At 35.9% G+C, this 22,500-nt stretch overlaps 1 long non-coding RNA gene across 1 annotated transcript in view; it reads left to right on the top strand.

The window, feature by feature from the left end:
* Positions 1-20,046, top strand: part of LOC128247352 (uncharacterized) — a 33,912-nt gene extending 13,866 nt beyond the window's left edge. Inside the window, exon 2 of the long non-coding RNA XR_008263747.2 lies at positions 14,499-20,046. This is a non-coding gene — a long non-coding RNA (uncharacterized LOC128247352). The remainder of the gene's footprint in view (positions 1-14,498) is intronic.
* The last annotated feature ends 2,454 nt before the right edge of the window (positions 20,047-22,500 follow it).

Here is a 22,500-nt window from a genome sequence, read left to right as displayed (position 1 = left end):
TTGCTTTTTATATTTTCTGTTTTTATTGGTAGCTTAGTGGTGTTTCTGTTTGTGCTACTGTATTCTACGTTGTTCCTGCCCAGTATATTATTATCATTATTATTATTATTATTATTATTATTATTATTATTATTATTATTATTATTATTATTATTGTTGTTGTTGTTGTTGTTGTTGTTGTTGTTATTGTTGTTGTTGCTGCTGTTGTTATAGACGTCGCACAGTTTATAATATCGTGAGATGGTTGATTGAAGATATTGTGTCTAATATTGTGTCTACTGGGGGTTTGTACTGTTTGTCAAGTCACAACAAGGACCTCACACAGACAGTACTTTATGCAATATGCGTGCAGTTCCAAGTAATGCCGACTTTTGCAATACATCTAGATTCTAGGGTATTTCTAAAGTTTTCAGATGTTTTTTTCGGATTGGGTGATATTGAGCTCAATGTTCCGATGACAATAGGGCCAACCGTTATATTTATATATGACTCTCGTAGCTGCCACATCTTGGCGATCTCAATTCTCAAGTCTCCATATTTCTCAACCTTTTCTCTCTCCTTCATGGTAATATGTTGATCTCCTGTAACTGTCACGTCAATTGACCCTCCTAAAGGTTACTATGTCCGGCCTTCGGTGCTCCAGCACTTTGTCTGTCTGGAAATCAAAATCCCAGAGGATTTTTGCCTTCCCCTGTTCGACCCTTACATTTTCCGGTGTATGTTGGTACTAAACACCCGTAACCTCATATCCATACTTACTTATTATCATCATTATTATTATTATTATTATTATTATTATTATTGTTCAGTAGTTTTATTTTTAAAACGTGCTTTCACTTCACTACCGAGCGCAGCTCTGTGCGCCTTGGGTATGTGCTGTGGTTTGCTGTGGTGCTCTTATGTTTACTGTATTGAAAGTGTTTTGCGTAGAATGTGTGCAGTACCCAGTAGTGCAATTTTCTGTATGTTATATATGTTTGTAAGTCCTGGTGTTTTTGTTATGTATTTGTCTGAATATTTTTTTTATTATACCTAAGGCACCTACTATGATAGGAATTGTTTCTATTATTATCATTATTATTATTATTATTATTATTATTATTATTATTATTTATTTATTTATTTATTTATTTATTGTCTTTACACAGTTTCTAACGCTGGTGATGTACTACGGTACCAGCTATTCACAACAAGTGAACCAAGGTAACACCCTTATTTGTCATGCACCATCCGAAGTATTCCAGCGCTTTCAAGCAGTGCTGTTTCTGCAAATGCTTCACCCTTATTGCTGCCCTTATTTGTTCCATGTACTTCTCAAGATTTTTCCTTACTGTTCCCAGAGCTCCGATAATCATTGGTACTACTGCTACCTTTTTCAGCGATCACAACTGCTTAACCTCCCAAGGTAACATGTCATATCTATCGACTTTTCTTTCTTCTTTATCGCATACCTTGTCAGCTGGGAATGCTATATCTATGATCCAGCATCGTTTGCTTTCTTTCTCAATTAATGCTATGTCTGGTTTCCTATTTTCTATCACATAGTCGCATTGAATCATAAAATTCCATAGGATCATTGTATTATCAGTTTCGATGATGGCTTCGGGTTTATGTTGGTACCACATTTTGCTCTGTCAAGTCCATACTTGTTGCAAAGTATCCAATGGACAATACTTCCTATATTGTCATGGCATCTCTTTTATTCTTTCTGTGCTAGTGGCGTACAGTGACTGGTAATATGCCATACAGTTTCAGCATTTTATCCACAAATTCTGCACTTATCACTTTGTAATGTGTTGTCTATTCTGTTTTTGATGTAATTCGTTCTTAGTGCTTGCTCTTGGACAGCACAGATTAGAGCCTTCTTCTGCTCTAATGCTGCGTTCGCATCCAATCAGTTCTCTTCCCCCTCTTTTTCTTGCTACATACAGTCTGTCTGTCACTTTTTGGATGGATTATTATTATTATTATTATTATTATTATTATTATTATTATTATTATTATTATTATTACCGTTACAATCTTCAAATACAGTGGGTAGTAATTCTCATTGACAGAATTTTCTAATACACTTGCACAGCTGTTTGAAAAATAGGAACATCGTTTAATTTAACAGCAAGCTACAAATGAAATTTCGAATAACGTTTCCCAGAGGAAAAGATATTCCACAAAAATGTTCCTCTTCAGTTACTTAATGTATTGAAAATGCAATGAGATTATAAAAAGTGACTTATGTTTAATGGAATAAAATAATTTTCGAGCATTCATATAACTCCGCTCGATACGTTTGACTGATTCGATGAGCAATAACAGTAACCGCAATTATAATAACGACTTGCAACATAAGTATAAGGCCACACATATTGGGAGAAAGAATTGTCGATTAAATTAACCTTTTCACATGAGAAATATTTATTTTATCAATGACAGTATGGCTCAAGGTAAATCTGACCTCAGTAGTATCTGAAATTAAAATGTGAGGTACCGTAACTTCATACCTTAATGCATTAAATGTTGCACGTTCTTTTTTTTCTTTTGCAGCTGAGGGCTTCGGCCCTTCGATGTCTCCGACGCCGCACTGACATCATCATAAAACTGGCCGACAAGTATGGGGCCGTGGTAAGGTGGCGCGTGGACCTCTACAAAGCGAAAGTTCTCCACCAACTTCAAGACACCTCTTTCTACTACCCTCTGCCCTTCAAGCCCACGCCTAGCTACCAAAAGACTGTTCTCTATTATCTATGACATCATCACCTCCTTCCGTCTCCCCCACGGCCTCCAACCTCATTGTCTGCACCCCTCCCCCACCCCCGCAGCACCACAATTTACTTCCTCGCCAAAATCCACAAACCTAACAACCCTAGTCACCCCATCGTCTCCGAACAAATTTCCAGATATCTTGACCGTGTCCTTGCTCCCCCCCCCCAGCGGCTTCCCTTCCCTCTCACATCCATGACACCAACCATGCGCTTTGTTTGTTCAGCTCTTTCCCTTTATCTACTGACCCCTCTAAACTTCTCTTCACTCTCGACATTCAGAACCTTTACACGGTGATCCGTCACGAGGGGTTGCGTGCACTCAAATATTTCCTTGACCTTCGACCCAACCCCCAGTTTGACACATCCACGGTCGTTGGTCTGACCGAACTTGTCGTCTCACTCAACTGCTTCTCGTTCGCTGGTGATTTTTACCAGCATTTCTCGAGAGTAGCCATGGGAACGAGAATGGGCCCCAACTGTACGAACTTGTTCGTTGGCTACGTTGAGGCCCAAATATTCTCAAGTTTCACTGGTCTCACTCCCGAATTATACGGCCGTTATATTGATGACTGTATCGGTGCGACCACATACTCCCGCGAACATCTAGACTCCTTCCTCTCTTTTGTCAAATCTTTCCATCCTGCCCTCTAGTTCTCCTGTACGATTTCTGACATCTCTGCTTCCTTTCTTGACATTTTGGTCAGCATTCATCACTCCACTCTCACCACCTCCATCTACTACAAACACACATACTTACATACATACCTCAACTTCTCCTCTTCCCACCCTAAACACATCAAGCTTTACATCCCATATTCCCAATTCCTCCGTCTACGCAGGCTCTGAAGTGACGATCATGACTTTAGGCTCAGTCACAACTCAGGCCTCGCCACTTCATCCTACGTGGATATCCCCTCACCACTATCCACACCGCCCTTCAGAGAGCACGTTCCGTGGACCGTGCATCTGCTCTCTCCCCCCGCTCTGCCGTCTTCCATCTCTCCTCACCTACCATCCCACCACCCTATCTCTCCAACGCACCATTCTCCGAGCCTTCCGGCGACTCCAGTCCGACTCCTCCACTTCGCACATCTTCCCTAACCGACCCCTCCCCTGCTTCAAACGAGCCCACAACCTACGAGACCTCTTGGTCCACAGCTTCTTCCCTAACCCTACCTCCCAACCCGGCGCATTCTCTTGCTCCCACCCACGCTGCCGCACTTGCCCTTACCTCTCCAACCCCCCCCCCCTCAACGGTACCCATGATCGACACTATCATATCACCGACCCCTCCACCTGCACTTCTACCAATGACATCTACTGCATCTCCTGTTCTCTCTGCCCTTCTCTGTACATCGGGCAAACGGGACGCGGATTGGCTGACCGGTTCGCAGAACACCTCCGAGACATCAGACTCGGCAATGGCGATAGCATCACTTCGGTATAAAATGGGAAAAGAGAGAAATAAAGAAAATGGATAACAAGACCAGAAAAATGTTGACAGTACACGGAACCTTACACCTTAAGAGTGGCACGGATACACTGTACTTGTCCAGAAAGAATGCATGGGAGAGGTTTGATCAGTTGCCAGGACTGTATCGAAGGAGAGAAAAACAGCCTAGGGTGGTATACAAAAAAAAATGCCGTGGAGCCACTGTTGAAACATGAAGAAAGTCGGCGTCATCAAAACTAAAAATTGTATAACTAAAGAAAAATTTGAACAGGAAATAGACATAAAGGAAAAGCATGGAAGGAAAAGAAAATGTACGGTCAGTTCCCAAGAGATTCTGTGCGTCCGTCCTTCAGATGCACAGAAGCATTGATATGCAGTGCTTAGGAACAATTACACGACGTTTGAAATAACAAGAGCAGTGAATCGCCTTTGTAGGATGTCTGACATCAAAAAATAAACAGTCTCATGTATCGTGAGTTAGTGTAGCAAATTGGTACAATAGGAATACAAAACGTCACTAAATATGTTCATTGGAAATCGTGTGTGAAGCACGGTCTCGAAAGGACATTGAAATAGTATGATCATAAAACAGATGTCATTGAGAATAATGAGTATAAGGTCATGTAGGATCTTACAAGCCAGTATGATTCAATGGTTGATGCTCGGAGATCAGATGTTCTTGTAGTGGATACCAAGGGATGTACGACCGTATGATAAAACTGGAAATGGTTGAGAAGTAGAAGCCACTAAAAGATGAGATTGCACGAATGTGGGCAATGAAGAAAGTAACAACTGTCATCCCAATAGGAGCATAAATAATTAGGTTTGAGAAATTTGTTTGAGAAATTGGAATCGACATCAGGATAGATCTTACTCATAACACTGCTTTATTGGGGATAACGAGGATTTATGAGATTGGTACTTATATGATCAGTATAGTGGAAAGCAACTCTGTTTGACCATTGAATTAACCGGAACAAATAAAGTGGAGAGCTCTGAGAAGTAAAATGACTAAAGTAACAATAATAAAAACCTTTTCTTATTAAGTACACGACGAGAAAGATATAAGCTGAGTTTATTCAATCACAGGAATAGAAAGAGTGAAGTTATATCCACCTGAATTTGAACCCAGTATCTGTTTGACTTGATCTACACTAAGGCATTTTGGCACACATTCTCGTGATTAATCTGACACTATAAGAACAATTCCAATCCATAGTTCTAACAACAAAGATAACAATATAATTTTTTAAAATCAGCATAGAGTAAATATGTAAAGAAAATCTTGAATAATAGAAAGTAGAGGTATATGCCCGAGAAAATAGTTGTTGAGTCTTGTATACAAAAGCACAATCGGAATGGAGGAGAGGTGATAGAGAAATAGACAGATAGAAAACGAGAGGGGGAGAGGACAGTGATAGAGTGTGTAGTGTATAGTTATGGGGAGATAGAAGAATGTTATATATCTCTACCATCAATCTTATTCTCAGATCAGAGTGATAAACATAGAAGTGTTTCATACATGTCGAAAGAGAGCAGATAAAATGATATATACTCAAACAGCACTTAACAAAGAATAGATCTGCACACAATCAAGATTCAGATAACGATCAAACAACTGAATCGTCAATTACACCTGGTGGACCAGTAAAGTAATATATGATCAATGCTAATCCGAGTGATGCAGAAATATTAGAAGCAAAGAAAAGAGCTAACAAAAACAATTAACGAAAAAGTGTAGGATTACAGCAATAAAAATACAAACAGAAACATGTAAAGAGCCTCTAACTCGATGATATGTAGAACCGAGATTTAAGGTGTTATATCTGCCTATATACGTACGTACACACACACGCGCGCACACACACACAAACGCACACATGCACATGTATATATATATATATATATACATTTTCAACCTTAATTCTTCTTTCCCCTTCGGACTCAACGCAGCCTTCTCTTCCTTATGACTCTCTCCTTTACGTCCCTGCAACACTTTACATAATTTTTTTTTTTAACCCCCCCCCCCCTCGTCCCCCTTACATTATATCCATTATTCTCTTGTTATTACACTTACTTTTTTCCACTTTTTATCTCACCACTACCTACACGCACACATACCCACACACCTTACATATATACCGCCCACATACATATACCGCCCACATACATGACAAAAATACATACGTGCCCTCACACACACATAGCCGAACGCACATATATACACACACACACCCATATATACGCGCACGCCTACATACACAGCCGCATACACCCACATACACACACACGCACACACCCACATACACACACACGCACACACCCACATACACACACACTTCTCACCAACACTACACACTCACACAGACACGCATGCAATCATACACACATGGGCATAAACAACACACGCATATACAATAGCAAACGCACGCACACACACGTACACAGCAACGCACATACACACAACATACACATACACACAAACACACACGCACGCACAGAAAACATACACATACACACACACGCACATACAAAATACACACACACACGTACACGTACCTAACACCGACAACCCCACACAAACACGAACACACACACACCCAAATAACCACCTGTTGACCTTCTACCTACACTGTCTACAGCGTCCACTAACCAGTCCTGCTACTAATTTCTTCCACTACGTCATACACACACACACACACACACACACACACACAAACACACTAACAGATAAACCACCAAACCATGCACACACACACACACACACACACATACATACGCACACACACGTTCTGTTATCACACACACACTCGCAGACTTTCGCAAACGCACAGATTCATCTCCCTTTTTCACTCTCCTATCTTAGAAAGAACTTTTCCCCCACCACCTCCTCTTCCGGTCTTTTCATCATGTAACCTCGTGGGCATCGGTACCATTTTCCTCTTTCTCCGTTCTTCCATTCTCCGAACTTTCCATCTTTCCGACGAAGGGCTACGCCTGAAACGTCATACACTCTCTCTTTCCTTTCCTGAGCGTCCAATAATACTATCCATATCACGTCCTCACTTTGTTGTTTTTTTGTTATTGTTTTTTTGAACTATATATATATATATATATATATACTCATAGAGCAGAAATGCCAGTGACGAAACTAATATAATAACCATATTCATAAGTAATATGTGCATAATGTCATAGGTGTGTGTCCTGTAACAAGTCCGGATGAAATTGTTAAAGTAAGTTTATCCTCAATTTTCAAAAGGACAATGGCAAATGCGAGGGGAATAGAGGATGGAGGAAGAGGAAAGAAATAGTGATATGGAGGGAGAAGCTAAGAGTTGATGCGAGATCAACATACTGCTTGACAAAGATCAGTTATGAAAAGGTAAAGTTAATGGCTGGCGGAATAAACAGCGGCCACTTACCGTAGTAGTCAGATGGGAGGCAAATTATTCGTTCTCACGCAATAAAACGGTTTAGAATATTAGAGGCAATAGACATAGAGTTGGGGGAAAACTAATTTTGAGGTAAGAGAATAGGAGTAGTAGGAGATCGAAGTAATGTGAGATAATACTATGAGCGATTACCGGTGAAATAATTTACAAACAAGTGTTGCGTTGTAGGGAGTCTGCCACAAACTGTAGACCATATAAGGTATAAAGTATGCCATGGGTCTTGAGGTGGCTTACATAGATAGCAAGAAACGTACATTGGATAGAGGCCCTGTTTGAGTAGGAGCTCAGGTAAGCAAGACAGTGCCGTTTGAAGTTGATCATACAACTATGATGACCCTAGGCTGGTGGGAAGATAAAATTGTGATCAGACACTCATGTAAATACATTATGGCGCGAGCAATGTCCCTTTAACGGATACTTGTGATATTTGACAATTAAAAGTTTCCTTACTGCCACTGGCCTTTTACTCGGTAAGTATCCTGTCTTGGAGTTTAAGTTTTCATACTTTTCGCACTAAATTGTGTTACCTACACTGGGCATATTTTGTTCTCAATTATTCACTCTACATACACAAATATATTCATACATATATACGTACATATAAATGTATATGTGTGTATATATGACCATTCCTAAAACGTAAAAGCCACTGGTAAGCTTGTGGTTTGCTCACGGCAGCGTCCTTGTAAGCTGTTTGAAGCATGTCAACTGTTCGGCTGCCATTTTCCCCCAGCACGCTGTTCCTTCTTTTAAAACCATCTCAAAAGTCTACGAACATGGGAGAAAATCTACGAACAAGGGAGAAGCACTGCAAAACAAAGACGCAGCGCATGGAAACACGACTATATTCGATGACGCCGGTCCACAGACTGATGCCTGTGAGTCACATCAAGTGGCCTCTAGCGGTGGAAGCCTGAAATACAACGAGCTTGTCCTACAGACAGCATTTCCGGTTACATTTGGGTACGACCTCGTATATATATATATATATATATATATGTATATATATATATATATATATATATATATATATATATATATATATATATATATATATATATATATATATATATATATATATATATATATATATATATATATATATATATATATATATATATATATATATATATATATATATATATATATATATGTATATATATATATATGTATATATATATATATATATATATATATATATATATATATATATATATATATATGTATATATATATGTATATATATATAGCCGATTGGCCGTCTTCACCGTATGTATCTATATCTATATTTATATCTATGGATACATACAGCATACATGCATACATACATGCATATATATACATACATACATACATATATATATATATATATATATATATATATATATATATATATATATATATATATATATATATATATATATATATATATATACCCGGTTGACCGTCTTCACCATATGCATCTATATTTATATCTATATCTATGGATACATTCATATACATACATATATATAATTTATATAATATGTTATTATTAATATCAGGAAATCAATATTAGAAAATTGTTCAGAAAGATATATACGTGTGTAAAATAATTGTTGTATTAAAAATATAAATATAATATATAAATGTATGTAAATATGTATAAGTATAAATATATAATAATGACATTTTAAAAGTTTTGAATTAAGTTTTAAAAGCATCTTACGATCGTTTCGCAGAAGTGCTGTCCCTATAATGGAATTCTGTATTGATAAGCATTTATAGACAAACCTTCTGCGTTTCAGGGATATAAAATGTGAAATTTGTATAATTTATCGAATGGTAGTTTTATTTTCAATTTATATTGAAATATGAATTTATATTTTAAACAAACACCATTTCCCCATATTATTTCATAGTTTTTAAAAAAAATACCATTCGTTAAATTATACAAATTTCACATTTGATATTTCAAAGGACCAAAAGAGTTATCTATAAATGCTTATCAATATAGGATTCCATTATTCTATATTATCTAAGTCTATGAACTACATTTGGAATACAAGACAATATAATGGATTTTACACATAACAATTATGGATTATTACAGAAAAATTACCAAGGAAGCATATATGGATTTAATGACTCTCATACTAAAGTGTACTTACCAAAATCAAAAGCAGTAATTTTTTATTTTATTTTATATTTCAAACAAACATCATTTTCCTATATTACTTCATATATTTTAAAAACTACCATTCGATAAATTATACAAATTTCACATTTTATATCTCTGAAGAGCGGAAGAGTTGTCTATAAATGCTTATCAATATAGGATTCCATTATAGGGACAGCACTTCTGCCAAACGATCGTATGATGCTTTAAAAACTTAATTCGAAACTTTTAAAATGTCATTATTAATATTTATACTTATTCATTTTTACATATATTTATATATATTCACATTTTTAATACAACAATTATTTTACACACGTATATATCTTTCTGAACAAATTTCTAATATTAATTTCCTGATATTAATAATAATAATATATTATATAAAATATATATAATCGCTCCTATTAAATACATAAATAATTTAATAGTATTAATACTTTAATACAATAGAGCACTCAATATAAATTCAGTATATAATATTCTCATTGAATATATTTAACTAAAAATTTATATACATACATGTATATATATATATATGTGTGTGTGTGTGTTTGTATGTGTGTGTGTGTGTATGTGTGTGTGTGTGTGTGTGTGTGTGTGTTTAATAATAATAATCCTTGGATAGAATTTATAAACATTAAATGCATCGCTACGTGCGTTTCCGCAAATCACATATCTCTTAAGATGATAGTGCGTCTTCCTGGGATGATTACAGTGTAGACAGTAGTATCCGTGGGCATCTGGTTGATCAACTTCGTGGATTCATTTCTTCGGTCAATATAACATTTGATGGATGTTTAACAGAGGGATCTTATCCCCTTTGAGCTGTGCGAAGGTTGATTGAGTTATGTGGGCGTTTCTGTGGACATTTGTTGGGGTGGACCGGAAGGTGATGGAAAGAGAGGAAGGAATGGCAGTTATATGGAGATGAAGGTATGTGTGGTGATGTCGGACTTATTTTATTATTCAATCTGCAGAGGACAAGGATGGGTAGTGCATTCTTTTGTTCGGTCTAATTTAGGACATGACTATCTACAACGTGTTCTGAAGTAAACAGTTCAGCCGTTACAGCCATTACAGCCATCATCTGTTACGGTCTATTGTCCGTATTGATAAATGATACTTTGTTAGGGTGGCCTTTTAATTGATTTCGCTCGTATAGTGTATGGTATTCTGAATTGTAGTTTGTTTATTTGTTTGTGTTTCTCCTTGTTCTATAATATGCTAAAGGTAGTTGATGTTATTCCGTTTTAAAATGTTCTCTAATCGTTTGCTTTTATGTTTACATAATATGACCATCTTGGAGTGTCTATCACGTTTTCCCTGGATGTAATGATTTCCAGAGTTTCTCCTGTTTCTGTGAAGTGTAGCATTCTGTAAAGTTTAAGCTTCCAGACGAGGTTCGATAGTGATGTGAAGTACCTCTTATTTTGTTGTATCTGCCGTCCTTAACGTCGTGGCACCGCCACGATATTTTGACGGGTGGTTTAGATACACAGTACCAGTGTTGTAACAGTAAACAAGATAACGATACAGTCATAATAACAATGTAACGATCCAACAATCTCTTCACGAACCAACAATCAATATTCCAATTGAACCAGCCAACACCTTCCGATTTCACTACGAACTCAACTTGAACTAACCCACAAACTTCACTCCAACCGCTACTATTCATAATTTCTTGTAGGATGGGGGATTCGTGTCTCTCATCAAAACATATTTATATTGAAAAATGATGTGAGATAGTTACGCAGACGATTTTTCATGATGTCTCCAGTGTCACCAGTGTACACGTGTTTCTGCGTATCTACTTTCACCTCACATTTGTAAACCACATTCTTTACAATGCAGTTATTGTTAAATCTGCATTTTCTTTACTTCTACAGTTACAGATGATATTTGTTCGTTCTCCCAGCAGAGTTATAAATAGTAGATCCCCTTCCCCTTCCTTCTATAATCGTGTACTATTTTCCTTATGTGTTGATTGGAGTGTCACATGTGCGGTGTTGTTTCGGTCCGTTTTTGCTATTGATGATCTTGTATTACCCCTATTTGCAAACCATTATATATATATATATATTTAATTTCACTGCTATTTACTATGGTGAAAAACTAATTTTTACACACGAAGTTGCCTTTAGAATTTGAACTATGCCCCAAACATTTTTGAACCAATCTAAAATTTGTTTGTTTTCCACCACTGCTTCGTACAGCTATTTATGCATTTGATCAGACAGGATGGTCTGCGTGCGTAAATCAGTGACTAGCTTTTTCTAAGGTTTTCTGTCAGTTCAGGGTTTACCTCACCTTAGTGAAACGCAAAAAAAAATGAAAGAAGAAAATAAATGAGCATCTAGTGGTCCACAGAGTGTGCTTAGAGAGGATAATTGTGTATTTACACCTTTTACCATAAGTCTTTCTCCGTGTTAAACTGCTGTAAAATTGCCTGATGAAATATGTCGCGAACATATTTGAAATAAACTAAAGTTGTATGTATGTATACATGTATGTATGTGTGAGTTTGTACGTATCTATCTATCTATCTATCTATCTATCTATCTATCTATCTATCTATCTATCTATCTATCTATCTATATATATATGAGGATAGATAGATAGACAGACAGGCAGACAGACAGAAGACAGACAGACAGACAGACATATAGATAGATAGATAGATAGATAGATAGATAGATAGATAGATAGATAGATAGATAGATAGATAGATAAAAAAATACATTAGCTAAATGAGAAGAGAGAGATGTATTGTATTGCTTTGGTTTTACCTTTACAACCTTCCTCAGAAATGTGTGAAAAAATCGAGTGATCGGTTTCGAACATTTGAACGAGAGATATTGTACGAGGATCAATTAAGATGTAATAACTTAGTATGGGAATTCGTGAAAAGCGAAAACAGTTTAAATAGTTAAAACGCATGAAGCAATTTTACGTAACACGATGCAATGATATTTCTGCATCAATTCCTCCAGATGCGTGTGCAATTCATTTTGGTCAGTTATATGGCTACGAATTGTACACTAAAGCAATGCATTTAACTAAACTAAGTCAGTTGTGAGGAAAATCTAGACTCAAGCAAGAATAGTCCTGAATTTGACAGAGTACGCAAGTAATAATTGCAAACATCTACCCATTTGAACACCTGTTCGAAGGTAAAACAAAATGAACAATTTTTGAGAATTACTAACTGGTTACATGTTTCCGTTGTCTACGAAATTTATTAACCACTTATGGAGTTAAACTATTATATCATAACTCTTCTTGAAGAATAAACAGAAAATGGAACCTAAGAACAAACTATCTTTCAAATTATAAAGCGGTCGTGAGTGAATGCACACGTCATTTGCAAGTATGTAGATTGAGATAAATCTATCGTACTTTCCCATTTCTATTGATAATATATTTTTACTGCTGCAGTCTCTCAGTAGTTTCGTAGACTTTAATATTCCTTAGACCTTTTATTCCTTAAGCATAGTTGGGATTAAATTAAAAGCAGTTAAATCATATAGAAGCATAATCTAGGTTATCGAAACCACTGGGCTACTCGATATTAGTAACAATTTAGCATAAGTGATCTTATCAATTACGTGAAATTAAAGAATGAATATGTATAAAATTGATATCTTGGATCTACAACACACATTAACAGAAGTATGTGCTATTTTTCATGATTGTACTTATATTTTAACTATGAATCGACCTACACGACACTTAGTATATAAACGTAGATAGGCTGGATCTACGTTGAATAAACAGTTTTTGTTAAAGATAAAACCAAAACCAAATTGCCCCTAATTGTCCTGAAAATGTAGGTGTGAACTGACGCACTGAAAGTGTGATAGCTTAGTAATGAAAAGGGTATATAAAGATTAAAAACTATTGTTAGAAGCAAAGTTTAATTTTCGTAAATTTATTAATTTAATGGACAGACACCTTTGTGCATCGTGGGCTTTCATCAACTGAACAAGATATATTGAATATGCATTTATGCTAAGTATTTTGTGATACCCTCGAAGAACCAGAAAACAGATGAATGCTAACGCAGTCTATTAAAATATTTGAACAGATAAGTACAGAGCTTTCTGCTAACGCATTAAAATCAATGCAAATATTTTCAAGTAACACAAATACGATGTGTCTCAAACCAAGGTCAAGTTAACATACAATATGGTAAAGGACATTTTACCAGCAACTTACAGACCCGATGGAAACAAAGCATTATTTTCATTTTCCAGTAGTTATCACCGACACTGTATATTTACGCATGAACAAATAAAAATAATAATAATAATAACATTTTCTTTATAAAGTTATTAGTAATATTGATAATCATATCATAATACGATAATAAGAGTACTAGATTAGTAGAAAAGAAGAATTGTTTATTCTAAAGGAAATTTCTAACTTTAAATTAGATTTTATTCAATAAAAGTTCAACTGCAGATCAACCAGCAGCATTTCCTTGTATTTTCCATTGTTCCTGAAATGGAGAAACGTAATTTGGGAAATTAGGAACATGATTCCGATTTCCGCCTAATCTTTCAATGAAATTCTGCAAAATAAAATAATAATAAACTGTTCGTCGATGAAAAAAAAAAACTTCTTTTGACGATAATGACAACAAAAATGAATTTCTTTTATTTGGCACAGAGGCATCAGTCGAGGAAGACATTACAAGTAGAGCTACGATTCGTGCGAGGGTTTACAGAAAAAAAGATGAGGGAAAGAAACGAAGAGGAGTAAGAGGAAGTAAAAAGAATACATACTACACAAAATACATGATCACACAGATGATGTAGCCCTCCTGAGATAGCCCATCCTTCAGCTTGGGCTATACGGTTTTAATGCCTATGGCGAAGGATACTTTATGGTAGACGAAGCTGAAAAGATTCTGTCAAGCTCCCATCGATTTTCTCAAGTTTCACTTTGAAAGAAAAGTGAGGTTGAAGAGTGAAGTGCTCTGCACCAACAAATTTATCAAGAGGTAGGTAATTATGACAACAACGTTTAAGATGAATGAAATTAATATAAGCATACGCCTGTAAATTAGGGAACAACAGATTGGTGATGGCTTGAAGACTTGGTGATCCGGGTAATCTAGGTTCTGGTTCCTTGATTAACCCAAGTTGGAGGCTTGACAGCTTCAGGAGGACTGCATCATCTCAGATGTCTTCCCCTTTGATATGGCTATTAATTCAGTGGTTCAAACCACTAAGGTTTTCCTCTACCGGTACCGATTTCTTCGGGTTAATGTGTCCAGTTGTTACCGCCTTAAATACTTTCAGTCTGACTGTAGCCATCTCAATTTCCTTTAGATCCAACATTATCACACTGTGTGCCTCCATATGCTTTGGCGACTTTTACGTGACCCAGTTGGAAGATACTACTTCTCAGCATCTCTACATCTTGGCAATAGTTAAAGAACTAAAACAATAGAATTAGTATGTGATGATACCTTTGATGTCCCGTGTGTATTATTCAAAGTGGTTCTGAATAAAGCTTGTCAAGTCTGGCCATTAAACTCCATATTAAAGTCATGTACATTTTGAAAGTGAAACCAAAAACAGTGGTACTAAAAATATCTATTAAGTAACAATAGTCGGCCCTCTGAAAGCTTTAGAGTGATCTACATTTATTAGAATACAATCGAGTCTAGTTCTCTTAGTATCCATCGTCTGTAGAATATCTGCATGATGTGGAATTAATTGTCTCTATATATTTTGGGAATCACACAGGTCCACGCCCATCTATCCACACTACCTACAAGTAAATACTTTTCCTCGGTATCTTGGTTAAAATCATTCAGCAGAGACATGGGTGGGAACTTATCAAATAATGTGATCCTTGTTAATGTACTTCGTTAGCAGTGCCATCGCTACTTGACTTCTTTAGCTGGGAATAGTCTTAGCCTGTTGCTAATGGTAATACACAACTATCAAGTCCGTAGCGAGCAAGTCTAACATATATTTGCAAAGTTCAAAACTGCCACTAGTCTGAAAAGCCTCCACCTATCCAGATTTAAAAACTGTTCTCTATCTTGAGATCTTTGTCTTTTCAACAGTGGTTGTGGTTGCTGTTTTGGTTACTGCAGCTGCAGTTATTGTTAGTGTCGTCAACAGTAGTATGTATCATTGTTCATGTGACGTCTGTTGTGGATAAATGGCACGTTTGTGGTTGGTGCAACAATATTTGTATCATTTGAGTCATCTGCTTAGAAACATAACGTGCAGCTGTATGTGTAGATGCAATACTTGGCAAAAGTTTTTGAGAAAGACTAGTTGAAGCTTGCAAGTTTCCCCTCTTCACGATACCAATGTTTATCGAAGGAACAGGCTGGTGACTAGGCTCGATACAATATGGCAGTAGTATCGTCGGAGACAGTGCAGTCGTCGTAGACCTCGGAACCATAGACATCTTGCCCGACTCTTCAACGGTTCAACTGATTTGCCCTTTTGGATTGATATTTTTATTATACCTGCGTAATGAAATACCACCGGAAAAGAGGTGATGTAAACATACATCATAGAAATGGTTCCAGAGAATAACAAAACGAATATAGTAGGGGATATGGTAAACAATACAGATAAAGATATCAACGCAATTCCATATGATGTTGTCAATGGCCATTAAGAAACGGAGTGCCTCCTGAGCGAAATAACAGTCCCAAAAGTCGATAATGAATCTTTAAAAGAATTGAAAAAATTAGCCAAATATATATATCTTGGGAATGATTTTAAAATATGCAGATAACAACATACCAAATCCCACAGCAGCTACAGATATAAATAACAGTGAAAAGAATTCCACTTGACTCTGCATACATATTAGGAAGAATGTCTATACGACAGGAAAACATGGGGCCGTGCTTATCGCGCAGTTATAGCACGTTATAAAATGACTACAGAAAAATATAACGACAGTAGCAAATCAGTTTTAACTACTAAATCTAAATCTAAAGGTGTAGCAAAAACAGACATATAGTACTCTTTATTGAAGAAAGGAAAACTTGGGGAACATTCACATCTACGTGAACAATATTCGGTGAACACATTGCGTGACGTTAAAAAGAAACACTAACCCCAGACTGAATGATGCAACAGAAACTTCAACACACGCCATATTAACATCAACTGTCCTTCAATGTAGATAACACATGTCTTATGGTGAATCTTTCTGTGTCAATACCTTACGTTGTAATATGCTTCCCTACACTAATGCAAGTATACTGGTATATGTTTTGTTTCGGTGCTTTATGTTCTAAGATCAATTCCTGTGGAGGTTAAGTTTGTCTTTCATCCTTCGGGGTTCGATAAAATGAAATACCAGTCCAGTACTGGGGTCGATGCTATGAACTATCAACATTCCCTCAGCATTTCTGTTCTTATGTCTGAATTCGAAACTTTCAGGGTAGAAGATAGGCAGAATCTTTACAGAATCGGACAAACTGCGTTGCTGCAGTATTCTGGCTCTTTCCATTCTCAGTTGAGTTTTCATTGCTGCAGTTAACACAAATACAGAAAGAAAAAAATTAAATACAATGGCAAAGTGAAACATTATAGGACGCATAGATATGAGTGCTTGCCGGGTTTTCTAAAATATTATCTAGTTTATCAGCACCGTGTGCGTTGAATCTACTACACAGGAATTAAGGAAGAACCTCATTCAATTTCTACTGTTAAGTTTGTCGAAGTTAATTCAAGAAACCTGTCGCAAGGTCAACTTGTAGAATCATGACTTGACCCAGCGCTAAATACATACATTCACATGTCTTTGAGTATAATGTTTCTTGCGTTATTTTACTCGGTACACATACAGATTTCTGTTATAGCTATGAATTTCTCAACATCGTCATCTAATCATTTAGAGTTCTGTGCGTACGCCATTGATCAGAACGACCTGAATGTACTGTATACATCAAATATACTTGTAAAATCACTATCTGTCGGTTTGACTACCTTTTTCTTTCTCACGTTTCCTCTTCTTCATGACTTCTTTCCCCGCCATTATAAGTTATTTTAAGAAGGTATTTGCCATATCCGTTTTGTATGGAATAATCTTGGTTGTATCTGTTCAATCAAAGATTTGAAAACGCTTCATTTCGTTTCTCATATAATTTTGAGTATTTTAGTAGTTTTTCATGTTTGAATGAAATGCTATTTGCTTTTCAGGGAACATGCGTGCTTTGCTGTTGCTAGAAGTGATTATTTTCTTTCTAATTTTCGGCACAAAGCCAGCAATTTTATTGTGTTGGAATCAAGCTGAGTACATCGGCCTGGTAATCATTTTATCGACCCCCGGAAGTCTGAAATTCGAAGTCGGCCTCGAGGTAATTTGAACTTAGAACGTAAAGAGCCGTAGGTAATGCCACTAAGAATTATTCCGGTGCGAAACGATTCCACCATCCCGCAGCCTTGTTGCTGGAAGTAATTTTGCTGACAGTTGTAGAGTCTCCTTTCTGCTACTTTCACTGACAACGACTTCCCCATCGACCAGCATTAAACATAACTACATCTGCCATCAACGAACTGTGTTGAAGGGGAGAGAGAAGTGCTTGTAACTACAAGAAAAAAACTATAGCGTGGGGGAAAAAGAAACATTAATAACAATAGCAACATCTAAAACGGAAGTTGGTGGTGATGTTGTTATTGGTTAGTACCATGAAACTGAGCCAAGTCATCTAGGAATTGTTCAGTTGTCGCATATTCACAACTATTACTGTCACTGGATGTCTTAACTATGCTTGATTTGGGTCTTGTCGATAATTTGGCGGCTCAATCAGATAGAGGATGAATTTCTGCATTGCTCTGTATTATTCTGTTTTTATCCTCTGGGCACAGAGTTGAACATCGGAAAACCGATAGTGCTCTAGTAGACAAGAGAGAACATTCGTATTCTATCATAGGCATTTCTTGCACTGGCGATGGCAGAAACGCCCGAAAGGAAAGAAAAAAAATCTGATGAGATATGAAGTTCTAAAAAGAGAAATCAGAAAGTTGTGGTTAATGAAAAAGACGTATATTGTGCTAATAATTGTTGTCCTAACTACACTGAGCATAGAAACTGGGTTGGAAACGACACGCAGAGAAATGAATACAGAGTACATCCAGAAAACAACAATACTTGGCAGTGTAAGGAGATTCCGCAAAGTTTTAGAGACTTGAAAAGAAAGTACTGCCTTAGTTCAAGGTAAGTGAACAGCTAGAACATTAATGAACCCTCAGCAACAAGCTCAATGTGTTAGGTGTAATAATAAGAGCAGTGAAGAAGAAGAAGAAGAAGAAGAAGAAGAAGAAGAAGAAGAAGAAGAAGAAGAAGAAGAAGAAGAAGAAGAAGAAGAAGAAGAAGAAGAAGAAGAAGAAGATCGCTTAAAAGAAAGGCAACAAGGACAAGAATATTCTTTTCTACTCTAGGCACAAGGCCCGAAATTTTAGGGGAGGGGGCCAGTCGATTAGATCTACCCCAGTATGCAACTGGTACTTAATTATCGACCTCGAAAGGATGAAAGGCAAAGTCGACCTCAGCGGAATTTGAACTCAGAGCGTAAAACAGTCGAAAATCCGGTAAGCGTGCTAACGTTTCTGCCAGCTCGGCGCCTTAAGGACAAGAATATTAAATAAACAAAACAGATTTTAAGTTGATATCAGAATTTTATTATCATCAACTCTTCTTTAAGATTTTGAGAATAATAATTATAATAATAATCATAATAATGATAATTGTAATAATAATAATAATAATAATAATAATAATAATAACGTCAACAATAATTCTTTTTATAATTATATTAAAGATGATATCGTAAAACGTGTTTCTCTGTTCAATTATGACTGTGATTTCAGTGATTGAGTGTCTAGAAATGAGATAGTGAAAATGAAAGTAGGAAATAGTAATTTCTATGATACTTGAAGAGTGTAAAAAGGAAGGGGAGGAGGGGTCATATTTGTATGCAATTCAGACCGGGAATATCAAAGGAAACGAATACAATTTTTGATGAGTATATTTTCATATAATGACGAAAGATGTAGTTTAAACGATGCTTTTTTTTTTTTTTTAATTATTATCAGTGTAATGTTGTACAACAGTGAGAAAAAATGCCAAATAAAGTAATTAGTTGGTGTTGATATTGTTGGTTTTCAGTCATCGTTGTTCTTGTAGATGTTGATGATGTTATTGTTGTTGATGTTGTTGATCATTAACTGGAAAATAATGACTTCTTCTTAACCAATCAGTGTCGAGTAGTAGATATTTAATTGAATTTCGATAAAGCAAAAATTGTGCAATTAAAAAATATCTATGTCTCCTGGCTCTCATTGTTTAGTTGTATGATTCTTTTGATTTCTTTTGTATTGTATTATGACAACATTGTCATATCTTAAAAAGATATTTCAAGCTAGAAAAATAGAGCTTTTTGATAATTTAGTTTAAAAAAAAAAGAAAAGAAAAAATTCCTCTTGCAAAGATTTTCACACAGGGTTAGTGGGGTGGGGGTGTTTTTTAAATTGGAGACGACAATGATACTAAGTTTACATAATATTTTCATATTATTACTAACGAAAACGTATACGACAATGCCCTCATATTTGCAGTTGAAAACAAAAGGAAAAAAAAATTGTCAGTTCTACAGTCACAATAAATTTTCTTTCGAATTTTCGTCTTTGATGCCATTCGTTATATTAATTTATTACATAGACACAGGGCTGCAAATCGAAAATATATGTGAAGGGCTTCTGTTTATATTCATGCTTATTTCACTGCGAAAAACAATCACGAGTAATTGTCACAGACTCTTCGTTGTGTTCTTATTTCGTGTATCAAGTACTGGTCTCAGTATTTTACAGGTTATATGGATCTATCCATATAACCAAGGATTTTAAACTATTTCGTGATATAAGTGAAGAGCATTAAAGTTTAGCGAATTAAATCAAGAACGATTCAAAACTACATCGTGAATTGACAGGCCTTAAATATCAAACTTTATATTATTGATATCTCTTTGATTATCCCTAGCTTCAGTTTTGTAGAGGACTTTGGTTCAATCTACCCAGTGTATTACTGACAATTATACAGATGCAGGTGGGATAAAAGGCAAAATTGTCACTAATATTTCATCTGAGGGGATAGAGAGATGATCTATCGTTTCTATAAACTCACCGTCTTTATGTTTTAATAATCACTAATGCAGCACTGAACATATTGCCGAAAATAATGTTAGTTTTATAGCTGTAACGTAGCTTTGATTCAAGAATTTATAGTGATCTAAATTAGAGATTTATTCCAGTTACAGCATGAGTTCAATAGATTCAACGCTTATATTAAGAAACCTGTCCTGTTTGCAATTCTTCAAGATAAGGGATCATATTAAAATGATTCAATCTTTACATGGAGCTACATTAATTGCTACATGGAACATTAATTGTTTACTAACATCTCATGTATAAATTTCATCTTTATACGGAAATTGATTTTCACGGACATTTTCGGGTTTGTTGCCTAAACATACATGCATACAAATATACACACACATACACGTACACATATACTTTCTTACGATATAGATATAAAGTAACCCATGAATACATGCATGTGGATATATATATATGTATATATATATATATATATATATATATATATATATATATATATATATATATATATATATATACACACATATATGTATGTATGTGTGTGTGTGTGCGTGTGTTTGTGGGGAGGTGTTTGTATGTATATACACACATACGAATACACAAATATACATATGTATGTAGATATGTATATGTGTGTGTATGTATGTGTCTGTGTACGTAGACACACACACACATACATACATATATACATATATATATATATATATATATATATATATCGTTGCAATAAATTTAGTAAATGATTTGATTCCCCGGAACTAACACCAATCACTAGTGGGTGATCAGATACTGGGAGCTATAGTTTACATGAGGTTCGCAAGAAATCTAGCATACTAAATGGCAAAACTACAAACAGAAAACCGCTAACTAACAAAACTCCGGTGATCACCTGCAAATCATACTTGTGTGTGTGTGTGTGTGTGTGTGTGTGTGTTAGAGAGAGAGAGAGAAACTCCAGTCAGAGGTTCTGGAGTTGAGAGAAGCACTGAGTCACCCTATAATACCATCACGTCTATGTCCGTTCTGAGTCGGAACGGCAGTGCCTGACATGGTCACATTTATGTGTCAGTTAGATTTCCCAGGAGGCCCAGTTATTTCTGACACAGCCGTGCGAAATGTAGCTTTTCGTGAAGAAGCATACTTTGACACAAAACTTGCAATCAAATTAGTACCAGTTATCTTGCAATGCTTGTCACAGGAACCTAATACGTACGGCGACACCGATAGATTGACAAAAGTGTTGTACAAGTTGTTTTCATTTAAAATTATGTCATACACATATGTTTAGCTACCAATTCATTTCGTGATTGTCCATTGGCGATGAATGCGTGGAGACGGGTTGCAAAAACTCACATCCGCGCTCATGCAAGGACGAAAGCAATTCAGAGAAATCGGACTGAGTGTGAGACAGTTATCATCTGACAAGATGAGGTAATCATCATTATCGTCAATATATACACACACAAATATAAATATCTATCTATCTATCTATCTATCTATTTATCTCT

Source organism: Octopus bimaculoides, chromosome 3 (assembly GCF_046866305.1).
Source record: "Octopus bimaculoides isolate indiv1 chromosome 3, ASM4686630v1, whole genome shotgun sequence".
Lineage (NCBI taxonomy): Eukaryota > Metazoa > Mollusca > Cephalopoda > Octopoda > Octopodidae > Octopus > Octopus bimaculoides.
Note: the sequence above shows the minus strand (reverse complement) of the source record. Positions and strands in the feature narration are given on the sequence as shown.